This window comes from Amborella trichopoda, chromosome 9 (genome assembly GCF_054954075.1).
Source record: "Amborella trichopoda isolate Santa Cruz 75 chromosome 9, AtrichopodaSantaCruz75HAP2 v2.0, whole genome shotgun sequence".
Lineage (NCBI taxonomy): Eukaryota > Viridiplantae > Streptophyta > Magnoliopsida > Amborellales > Amborellaceae > Amborella > Amborella trichopoda.
Window position 1 is genome coordinate 43,450,413 of NC_142344.1, and position 13,108 is coordinate 43,463,520.

Below are 13,108 nucleotides of genomic sequence, written 5' to 3' on the forward strand. Positions count from 1 at the left end.
TTATTTTTATATATTTTTATTAGATGCGCATTGATGAGAACAACGAATGCCTAAAATTTCAAATGATTTGGATGCATAGAAAAAAAATGAAAATTCAAATGCGAAATGATATTGTAACCATCAGATCAGCCTATATCAAATCTAGACCATTGGCTGACAATGTAGCAGTCAGCCTGTGGGCAGACAAAATCCACTCTCTCTCTCTCTCTCTCTCTGTATATATATATATATATATATATATATATATATATATATATATATAAGAAAAACTTTATATAAGGTTGCAACCTTATAATGTAGAGCTACAGATGCACCTCAAAAATCCATCGGAAAAGGTAGTTTTAATGTTGAAAAACCCTTTGATTGATCATCTCAACATCGAGATGTATGAACATGAAAAATAAAAATATTTTATGTCTCATAAATAGTGCATTTTACAACATATTATATACACCGTCCATTTTCAAGATTTTCATATGTTTATAGACCTACTTGATTTTAACCATTTTTGAAATTTGAAATTTTATAATTAGATATAAACATAGATTTTGAGATAATCTTAAGAACATTTTACATCAAAATTATATACCATGATAACTTTTGAAGGTGCACCTTACCTCTACAGCTATAAATGCATATGTATGCCAAATGTACCCATCTATATATATATATATATATATATATATATATATATATATATATATATATATATATATATATATATATATATATATATATATATATATATATGAACAGTGATTTCGCCTACCCTTATCATCATCCAAACGTCATCGCACGGTCACAGTTGTTATGTAGTGTTTCAATTTTTATTTTATTTTTACTAATAGGAATGATTTGAAATTTGGAGCGTGTGTACATCTTCGTGAGGCGTACCTAATAAAAATATGAAAGAAATAATTTGTAAAATATAAATTGACTCAAAAAGCCCCTGATTGGCTCAAAAAGCTTCAAACCTCAAAATTTCTAGTTGCCCTTCTTTCCCGTTTTCTTTCCTTTGCGACCTCCCTCTCTCTCTCTGAGGCATCCCACTCTCTTTGAGGCTCCCCTCTCGGCTTGTCCTCTTCTCTCCACTGCTATGTGAAGTGAACAACTATTATTTCTCGTTCGTCCGCCCCCCCCTCTTTGTGAAGCCCGAATGCGATCATCTCCATTGTCCTTTCATCTCGCTGAGAACGTTCGGTTCTGCCACAGACGCTGTAAACTCCTCCTCTGTTTAGGGCATCAATAGGGTGAGTGATTATCTTGATTTTTTTTTGCTTGAACCCAAGCCGCAATCTAACACTAATTCATGAAAGCTTTTTACAGTGGGTGAAATCTCTCTATTACTCTTGTAAAAAACCCAATTTTATTTCCAAAACGTACCCAAAACCCTACGTTTTTGTCCTAACACCGTATGTTTTTTCCCCCAAAACCCATCTTTTTAATGTTTCATTTCAGCGGTTAAACGGATCCTGCCTTTTCCCTCTCTTGTGCTTACTCAATCAAAGTATGTTTTCTAGGCCCTTTTATCAAATTTTCTTCTGAATTAAATCACAAAAAACAGAGAAAACAATAGTTAAATTGGATTTTATTACTTTCTTTTATCATTGATTCTGAAAGAAAACTTAATTAGATAGTTATAAATGGGTTTCACTACACAGTTTTTATTATTTGGATCTATAACTTGAAGAAGTTGCAATGAATACAGCTGAATGCCCTAATAGAAAAAATAATGCCTAACTTTCAATTGAAATTTTAATACAATTATTTGGTTTTATGTGATTCTTTTATTCTCTATTTCACAATGCCACTTTTTCTTTTATTTTTTAAATAAATTTGGGTTTAGTATTCATTTCCCTATTCTGTGATAGTGAGACTGATAGAAGTTATTTGGGCATTATTATCAAATTGCAGGGGGGGTTATTGGGTATTTTCAGAAGATTATATTTAGAGTACGAAATTGTTTTGCGCATTCCAAAGCATTGGTTGCAATTGGCACATTTCCAAATCGAATGCGAAGCATCGAAGGTCATTTGGTTTAATTTTATTTTTTGATTTTTTGATTTATCAGTAATTATTGAAATCCTCTTAGTTAAAATAAATTTGACGGTGCCTTGGCTATATATGCGTATAAAATTGGCTATTTGTATCCAATAAAAACCCCACTAAGGGATTGGTGAAAATATGGGCAAAGCCTTGTTCTCCCTGTTCTCTTTGTTTTCTTGAGAGTGGCCCTGCTTTCTTTCTTCGAGAAATTTTATATAACGAAGCGTATGAAATAATTATGATTATATGGTTGATCACTTAAGGATTTTGTTCTTTTTGCTCTGAAGTGCATGAATCAAGTGAGTTCTTGCTTCCTGCTTCTTGTTGCCAGAGCCACGTACACAGTTCTTCAACAAACCAAGTGAGTTCTTCCTTGCCCTCTCTCTCTAGGCCACACACTTAGTTCTTCTCTGTCCCTCTTTCTCTCTCTCTCTCTCTCTCTCTCTCTCTCTCTCTAAGCTACACATGATCAGTTTACAATATAATTTCCACCACCAAGATCAGGTTATTACTCATTGTATTGTGGCTTGAAGCGGGAGAAAAAAGTTGGGGGAGAAAAACGTTTACTTAAGGGTGAGGCCCGAAACAATCAAATTAAGGCACACCTAAAAAATTCACCCTTTTGTTGCAGTTTTTGCAATGTACTTGTTGCATGTACCCTTTGTTGCTCCCAATTAATTAGAAAATACTTTATTAGACATCCCATGTTAAAAATCTAGTAAATTCTGTGGTTTCTTGAACCTTTAGGATCATACTTAACCTAGGAAACCCAAATCTATAGTTCACACAACCTATCTTGTGACCCAGAACTCGTCTGCCTGCCCAGAACACTGCAGAAACCTTATTTCGACCCAGATTTTTGTAAACGCCCTGTTTTATCAAAAACATCATTAAAAATATCAAACAAATTGTCTTGACCCAAAACTTTTCTGGTAGGTTCACAAGAGGTTGAGGAACACACCTGAAAAAATTTCTTTCAATTTAGAGCATTTTTTGTTTGTGCGGCATTGGGCGTGCCGCCCTGACGACACGAGCCGTGCCACCCAGCCTTGGGCAACACAGGGCATGCCACCCAGGCGACATGAGGGGTGCTGCCCAGCGATGGTTGACACAGGGCATGCCGCCTGGGTGACATGACTCGTTCCTCCCAGTCCAGATCGATTTGTGCCATTTTACTTGGGCTGCACGTATCGTGCCGCCCGGGCGACACGCCCCATGCCTTTTCTATCTGGGCGACACGCCCCATGCCCCCATGATTTTGAAAAATACCAAAAAAATATTTTACTTCATACATATCTTTTCTATCTACTTATTCATGTTTACTTCGTTTTAATTTATTTCATCATAAATAAATTTTTTTCATACTTCTTTCAAGTTTAAAGTAGTCTTATTTCACCAAGATTAAAAATAAAATAATAATAATAATAATAACAATAATAATAATAATAATAATAATAATAATAATAATAATAATAATTATAATAATAATAATAGTAATAATAATAATAGTAATAATAATAATAATAATAATAATAATAATAATAATAATAATAGTAGTAATAATAACAATAATAATAAAACAATAAAAAAAACAATAATAATAACAATAATAACAATAATATCAATAATAACAATAACAACAATAATAACAATAATAACAATAATAAAAATAATAATAATAATAATAATAATAATAATGTTTTTGAGCGACATGAGGCGTGCCGCCCAGATGACATGGCCCTAGCTGTCAAGGCCCAGGGCAACAGGCCTTGCCCCTTGTCGCCCAAGCCTGAATTTTTAAAAATTTTGTAGGCTTGGTCCTGGGACTCTCTTGTGACTGCTGACAAAATTTCAAATTAAAATTAATTTTTTAAAAATATCAAAAAAATATTTTGCTTGATACAGGTCTGTTCTATTTGCTGCTCTTTTGTTTTACTTTGTTTTAATTTTATTTCATCCAAAAGTTTAATTTTTCTGCTTTTGCAAGTTTTTGTAGCTTTATTTCTTCAAGGTTGAAATAAATAATAATAATAATAATAAATAATAAAAATATTTTTTTGGGTGGCACGTCCCGTACCGCCCTATCACAGAGGTCTCAGAAATGTCCTGGGACCCCATAGGCCCGTTCTAGAGCCTTTGCTTCTTGTCCACCAAATTTGGCTTAAAATAAATTTTTTAAAAATATAAAAAAAATATTTTGCTTCAAGTAAGTTTGTCCTGCTCCTGACTTTTTCTTTTTTAATATTAGTTTGTTAATTTTGACTGAAACCATGTTTTCCTTGCTCTCACCATGCTTAGTTTAACTGTGTTTCATCGAAATTAAAAAAAAAAAGGATAAAACAATGAAAAAAAAAAAATACATCGAGGGTTGCCTGCACCCTCTCTGAACCGTATCTCGTTCGAGTCACTCTCGACTCGGGCCATGCTCGACTTAGCACGGACTGTGCCTGGTCTCATTGTTCCGACTTTACCTTCTTAGGGGTTGCCTACCCCTCCATCTATACTGTGCTTCGAGCGAGTTTCGCCTCAAAGCGCACATTGCTAAGCATGATCAGTGCTGAGCGCTCACTTATTTCGTTTCTTATTTCATGCGCATTGTGTGCTTGAATTTATTTTAATTGCATGCTTCATTACATACTCCAGCACACACTAGAACGGGAGAGCCTGGGAAACAAGCAAACAAATATTTCGAAAACCTCCAAAATTCGCGTTAACGGCTTGAGGGGAACCTAGCTTTGAGAGTCGAGGAGGTTGGGATTCGCGTAACTTTAATTGTGAGCGCCCCTCCGTAGTCGTTTGCCTCAAAGCAAGTCCGCGTATAGTAGGAGCTGACAAAATTCTGTAATAGGAGGCCAGGACATATGCGGGGACCTATATCAGCCTAGCCGCATTTTAATAGCTAGGCACTATACTAGGTCAAACGTTTTTGTGTGCTTGCTTGCTTATTTCTATTGTTTAATTTTAGATCTCAGACCGGACGCACTTTTGGTTTGAGCTGAACCCTCTGGGTCCAAGTTCAGGCTTGTACCCAGCCTAGCCCAGGTCAAAACCAGGTTCACACCTTGGTTCGAACTTAGGCCCCATTTTGGTCCGAGCCGAAGGGTTGTTCTTAACTCATCATTGATCCAGTCTAGGTCCACACCTGGTTTGATCACCAAATTCTCTGGGTTCAAGTTCAGGCTTATACCTAGCCTAGTCCAGGTCCGAACCAGGTTCACACCTAGGTTCAAACCTAAGCCCCCTTTTGGTCTGAGTCTATTCCTAGTTCATCTTTGATCCAGTTCCGGTTTATACTCGGTCTGATTATCACAACCCTCTCGGTCTAAGCTCAGGCTTGCACACAGCTCAGTCCACGTCCGAACTAGGCTCACACCCAGGTCCAAACCTAGACCCACTCTTGGTCCAAGCCGAGAATCGCACCCATCTTGTCTAAATCTTAGTCTAGGTTCTAGCATAGGTCTAAACTTAGAGTTGCCTCTAGAGCTAAACTAGGCTTACCCTAGTTCAAGGTCTAAACCAAAGCCCATTGAGTTTAGCAAGTCTAGGTTCCAGTCTAGTCTTAGCCTAGGTCTCAGTTAAAGTTTTGCCGCTAGAGTCAGGTTAGGTCTACCCTAAGCCGTCAAGTCTATCCCTTACCTAAGTCTAGATTCTAGAATCCATCCAAAGAGAGTCACTATGTCGGTTACTCAAGGCGACCATGATGCTCCGCAGCTCTAAACCAAACCTTCCCAAACCTAGGGACCAATATGCTACAATCCCTTGGAGTTATCAATAAACCTCAAGCCAATCCATTATCCAGCGCCCTGGTCTTCAGTTAGAGACAGAGTCCCAAGCATCCACTCCTAATCCTGAAATTGGTGTGATCCGAAAGGCTGGTTCAGCCCGAAAAGACTCTGAATAGTCAAGGGGTCCAACCTGGAGTTGTCTTGCAAGGGGTCTTAAGCAACTAAAGTAGGAGTCGAGTGGGGGAAGAAATTCATGCAGCATCTAATGCAAATTCCCACAACTCGAACTGAGATAACTCTGGGGTGCAGCGGTCTCAAGACCAAGACCCACCTAGGTCTAGGGGATCCAACCCTACCTCGAGTCGCCATAGTACAACTCATGATGTCCTGAACACTGTACGAGGAAGAGGTGTCGACCCAAACAGACCCCTAGGCGAAATAGGTGTCCAAGCTGCCCTTAAAAGTCTAGTGACCTAGGTTACACTGTTCACGCCCTAGCTTACAGGTCGAACCCAAATCAAGTCAGTGGCATAGGTTTACCAGCACAACCGAGTCAGCTGATTCTTCAATCGGTCCCTCTAGTTCATCCGGTCCAACAAACCGTACGATTTCCACAATCGGTGGCGACACTCATGGGTTAGCACGCCCCTCTGGTGCAAGTGTATTAAACTGCCCTAGCGACTGCAGCTCCTCAATCTAAGGCCCATGCAGGCCAACGTATACCTCAAATCTCGACTCATCAGTCCACGCTTGGGAACCCACCGACCAGTGGGCCTATTGTCATGTCAAACAACCAACAAGAAAGCACTTTAAAAGCAATGCAGAATATGCTCGTAAGAATGGGAATGCATGATTTTCTACCCCCAAAAGCCTATGTTCAAGAGACCCTTGGAGGCATGGAGGACCTTCCCCTGGGATTTATTATCCAAGAATTTAGAAACAAGTTTAACGGGAAGAGCGATCTAGATGCTCACGTCAATGCGTATCTCCTATCCGTGAGAGCTTTGTGAGACAGGCCTAACCAATTGAAGGCCATATTTTTGCAAACATTGACTAGCGAGGCCTTGAACTAGCATCGGAGAACGATGTCCGCTCAACCACACATCATTCCAGATGAAATGTTCAACCTATTCGTCTCTCACTACCGCGGGTCGACATCAAGATATGGGGTGAGCTCAGTGCAATGAAGCAAAATCCAGGAGAGTCCTTCGAGGATTTGATTCGTCGATTTCGCGAGGCGACAATTCGGGTCTTAGAATGCCCACTGACAGACCCAGCTAAAATCTCCATGGCCTTAGAGAACGCTGCTCCTGAATACATGACCTTTTTCAGCCAAGGCCTTATCCCCAACTCTTTCAACTCCATGATAGAGAGGGTGGCACGACATGAAAGGGCGAGAGGGACACCCCTCAGCACCAGGCCCGATAATAAACCAATAACGACTCCCAGCAAAAACAATAATAAGGGCAAGGCTTCCGGTCAGGTTAACAAGATTGTTGTTAATGAACCGGCTCAAGCAACTTAGCACAACAATCAGAGCCAAAATCGAAGGGATTTGCTTAGAGCCAACGCTCGAAATAATAGCCAAAGGCGAGATGATGATTTCACTCCTCTCAAAGACCCACTGGAAAAAGTGATGGAATTACTCTTGACACGAAACATGGTTTATCTACTACCACCATCTGAACCACCATTTCAAGTCACGAACAAGAGCAGGTGGTGCAAATGGCATCAAAACTATGCACATGATACCCAAAACTGTATATATTTGAAACGGGTAATTTAAGGGTTAATCAATAGGGGGGACATCACTGTCGCACCTAGAAATCAACCCGTTGAAGAGCCTAATCAAAAGATGGGTATCTTCACAAAGCCAGGAGCTCAAGACAACTCAAAAGAAAATATTGTCATTCACATGGTTGACAGTGAAGACGAAGAAGAAAATCCCTGTCAATTCATATTGGTTTGTGATCATCACTTTCAAGAACTTGAAGAAGATCTATTAGATCTTCTAAGAGGAAGCCCTTCATCTCCAAACCTCGACAACCTTCCTAAGTGGGTCCAATATGACGAAGATGACACATTAGAGATCGATATTGTCAGAACTCATAAAAATGCGTCATCTCCCAAACAAAGGGCCAACACCCCGAAATCTCCCATTACTCTTGCTAGGGCTGATCCTATCGAGCTTCAAGCTGGTGAGGTTGATTCCCTAACTCGGAGAGGCCGAGTGTTCAAACCCGTTCAATTAATGGTCGACACTCTCAATGAAAAGATGAGAAACTCCTCAAGAGTCAGACAACCAACAGGGGTTGTAGATCAGGAGCCGAATAAGGAAATTCAAGGATCTACAACCACCTACGATCTACCGACTCATCTCAAGAAGATCTAGGCTCAAATCTCCATCTTGGAGCTACTCACCAACTCAGCAACACACAGGGCCTAGATCAGAAGGGTTCACACAGCCGGATGAATTGTGCGGTATGATCAACCAACTAATCGCACCAATGCCAATCGTGTTCACGGGTGATGACATCCCGGTAAGCTTTAACTGCTTTCATGTCCAACATTTGCACATCACTGTTTTCATGCAAGGATATGAAATACGAAGAGTGCTTGTTGATAATGGGGCATCCCTAAACATATGCCCTATGAAAACGGTGAAGCAGATAGGCAAAAGCCTGGATGACTTAGAGCTATGTCAACTAATTATCGCTGCGTACGACGGGACCAAGAGACACGCTAAAGGTATACTGCCTCTCACACTTAAGATCAGCCCGGTCGTCCAAGTGATAAAGTTTTATGTCTTAGACATAAAACCTTCATTCAACATGCTTTTAGGAAGACCATGGCTGCACGAAAACCTCGTGGTCGCCTCTACGCTCCATCAATGCCTCAAATTTCCAATGAAAAATGGCATCGCAAAGGTATGCGCTGAACCCCATGCTTTACTCAGTCTTAGCATATATAATGGGAAGCTAGCCGTAGGGGTCGAGCTTGGAGAAATCCCACCCGCTTCATTCGAGCAAGCTGATTGTGCCACCTTACGCCTAGAGGTTGTTCCTCAAATTTTGCAAACATCTGCATCGATGGAGGACATTATCCAATGTCAAAATCGATATGGTTTTGGGTCCCTCGAAGCTTGGCACATGCTCCTCTCCCAAGGCTTCCAATCAGGCCAAGGCTTGGGGAGTCAAGGGTAAGGCGTAACGGAGGTGATTTCTGAATCACCCCAAGCCAAAACTGAAAACAGAGATCGAAGAGGGCTCTGGTGTTCTCTCACGTTTTTTCAAAGCCGAATGAAGCCTTCAAGCTATCCAGACTTTGTATCCGGAGGCATTCAAAGCCTCGATCCTCTTGATGCCCATCCTTCAAAACGGCCAAAGGTGATCCTTGATTCCCCAACAAGGAATAACTCTCATTCCACATCTCAGCACACACAAGAACTGGAAATTGAAGACCTTTTTGCTAACGTGGATTTGAAGGTATGCACAATCGGCTTTAACACAGCCATGCATGCTCATCCGCCTACTCAAACTCAGGAATGGAATTGGTTGATCACTTCTCTTCTCGAGAATTGTTGGAAGCATACAAGCGGCCCCTTTAAGTCCTGGCGCTAAAAAATGGATAGGCGTAGGGTGGCCATCTAACCACCCTGCGCGTCCAGTCTTCAACATTTCTCTCTCGAGTCCCAATAGGGACACCTCTTGCGACACTTCAAAAACCATGGAAAATTCAAAACAGGATAAAGCCGATAATAACGAAAAAGAATTTTAAAAAATGGCGCTCACTCAAGATAGCCCAATAACAGTGCATAACACGTAAGACGATGAATTGGATGATCATGATTAAGATCAAGAGAGTCAAAAGTCTGAAGAAATCTCTCAACCTGAAGAACTTACTTCCCATGTTGAGCATTTCAGAAAGAGGTCCGATGGTGACCCAATGGCTATCATCGAAGAGACGATTGATGTAAACCTAGGAACTGAGAAGGATCCAAGGTTAACCAAGATTAGAACCTCCTTATCTTCTGAGGAGCGGGGAAAATGTGATTTCCTTTCTCAAGGAATATCACTATGTCTTCGCCTGGTCATATGATGATATGTCAGGGCTAGATCCCACATTAGTGCAACATCACCTAATATTCAAGGAAAGGGCAAAGCCTGTAAGGCAGAAACTCCGACGTCAAAAGACCCACCTTGAGCTCAAAATTAAAGAAGAAATCCACAAACTGCTCAAGGCGAAGTTCATTCCCCCCATTGATTACTTAGAATGGTTGGCCAACATAGTGGCGTACCCAAGAAAGATGGGAAGATTCGAGTGTGTGTCGACTACCGAGATCTCAACAAGGCATGTCCAAAGGACAACTTCCCGTTACCAAGCATAGATGCCTTGGTCGACAACACTGCGGGGTACGAGATGCTGTCACTCATGGATGGCTTCTCGGGTTACAACCAGATCCTCATGGCAAAAGAAAACCAAACCAAGATGTCATTCATAACTCAATGGGGAGCCTACTGTTACAAAGTCATGCCCTTCGGTCTCAAAAACACAGGAGCAACTTATCATTAAGCAATGACTGGCATCTTCCACCATCTAATGCATACAATTTTGGAAGACTATGTCGACGATATTCTGGTCAAGTCAAAGACCAGGTCTGATCATTTCACGAACTTAAGAACCATTTTTGAAAGACTCCGAAAACGCAACTCAAATTCAATCCACAAAAATGTGCATTTGGAGTTGAATCTGGCAAATTACTAGGCATAGAGTAAGCCAAAGAGCCATTGAGGTGGACCCATCCAAAATACGAGCCATCACTGAAATGCCTCCTCCTCGAAACATCAGAGAAATCCGTGGGCTTCAAGGTCGCATACAAGCCATAAGGCGTTTCATTTCACAACTGGCGGATAAGTGTGCACCATTCAATAGACTCCTTAAGAAGGACATCTCATTCATATGGGACAATGAATGCCAAGAAGCGTTCGATCAAATCAAGTAGTACCTCACAAAACCTCCCTTCCTTAGTCCTCCTAGTCCAGATAAACCCATGTTCCTATACATGTCAATGAAAGACAAGACCATGGGGGCAATGTTAGGACAATATAACGACCATGGAAAAGAACAAACAATTTACTATATCAGCAAAACCATGGTCAACTATGAGACAAGATACACGGATGTGGAGAAACACTGCTTAACACTTGTGGGGGCCATGCAGAAACTAAGACATTATATCTTATCTCATTCAGTCATGCTCATATTAAAAATTGACCCACTCAAGTACTTATTGGAGAGACATGTTCTTAATGGACGTTTGGCGAAGTGGAGAATGCTATTAAGTGAGTTCGAGATCGAGTATGTCACTCAAAAATCGGTCAAAGGACAAGCCATTGCTGACCATTTAGTTTAACATGCACTGCTAGATAGAACTCCCGTCAACACGGATCTCCCTGTTGAGAACCTCTTCACAATTGACGATTCAAGTTGGGAGCTATACTTCGACGGTGCAAAGAACGAATACGGGTCTGGTATAGGAGTCATACTATGCTCACCCAAGAAGATTTTACTGCCAACAGCCATTAGGTTGAATTTCCCATGTACCAATAACATTGTTGAATATGAAGCCTTGATAGCTGCGCTCGAGAATGCCATAGGAATGAAAATCCAGCAAATACGAGTGATTGGTGGCTCTTTACTCATCATAAACCAAGTTTAAGGGATTTGGATGGTGAACGAAAAAAAGTTCAAACCCTATCAAGAAAAGGTGAAAAAGATGATTCCGTACTTTAAGAAAATCACCTTTCAGCACGTAACTAGGGAAAATAATCGGTTTGTCGATACCTTTGTGACTCTTGCTTCAATGGTTGATATTCCACCAGCAATCACCACACTGTCATTCTACATTAGAAACAAACAACCGTTTCGACCAAGGATCGAAAAAAAAATAGAGCAAGAAACAGAGAACGATGGGGAAGTGTCTTTCGTGGCTTTAGAGGTGCTAGTTAAGGCAAAACCATGGTTCCACGATATTTTATCCCTATTAAAAGATGGTTTATATCCCGAAGGAGCCGTAAAAGAGGATAAAGAAGCTCTTCGAAGGTTTTTTATGGGATTCTTAGTAAGATGTGATCTCCTATTCAAATAGTCTTTCGATGGGATCATTCTGCGATGCCTCGATCTGCCAGAAATTGACTAAGTACTAATAGAGTCGTACAATGAAGGAGGTCATTCTGGGGGAGCCGCCTTAGCTTAGAAAGTCAGGCACCAAGGCTATTACTGGACCACCATGGCTGAAGACTGCTAGAAGTTTGTTAAGAGGCATCCCAAATGTCAACTCTATGGAGACCTCATCCATGCACTGTCCGTATCACTAAACTCAACACCGCCCGTATGGCCCTTCGCCATGTGGGGTCTTGATATCATTGGAGTAATATCACCAAAAGCCTCAAACGACCACCATTTTATATTAATGGCTACAAAATACTTCATCAAATGGGTAGAAGCCACATCATTTGTTAAAATTGAAGGCCAACATGTTGCCCATTTCATAAAGAACAATATCGTATTCAGATTTGGTGTTCCTAAGTCAATCATCACTGACAATGGATCTAATCTCAAAAATGAAAAGGTCACTAAGGTGTGCAAAAGGTTTGGGATAACATAGAAATTCTCCACACCATACTACCCTCAAGGAAATGGACAAGTAGAAACCACAAATAATAGACTTCTCAGAATCATAGACAAAATAATAGAAGGCGGGAAAGATTGGCACGAAAAGCTAAATGACACCCTATGGGCCTACCGAACAACTGAGAAGACTCCTACTGGCATGACCCCATACTCATTGGTGTATGGTATGGAAGCAGTGCTACCTATCGAGGTTGAGATACCATCCCTCTGAGTCCTTATTCATAAAAATTCAGATGAGGAACAAAAGATCGAAGCACAAATTTCTGCCCTCATTAATTTGGATGAAATACGACTACGAGCAACACCGAATATCATTGCTTACCAGCGTAGAACCGAGAGGGCATACCAAAGAAATGTTGTTCCTCGACAATTCAGAGAAGGAGATATGGTACTCAAGAAAATCTTCCACACTCTTACAAATCCACACCCTTTAGGCCAGTTCAAATCTAATTGAGGGGGACCATTCGTGGTTACCCGAGTGCATGCAAGCAATTCTTATAAGATAAAAAATCATGAGGGGTATGAACTCAACGACCCCATTAATGCAATGTATCTCAGAAAATACTACCCGTAAAGGGCTAAAAAACGTGGTGAAGACATGAAAAGGCATCACAAAGAAAAATACAAAAATAAAAAAATAAAAA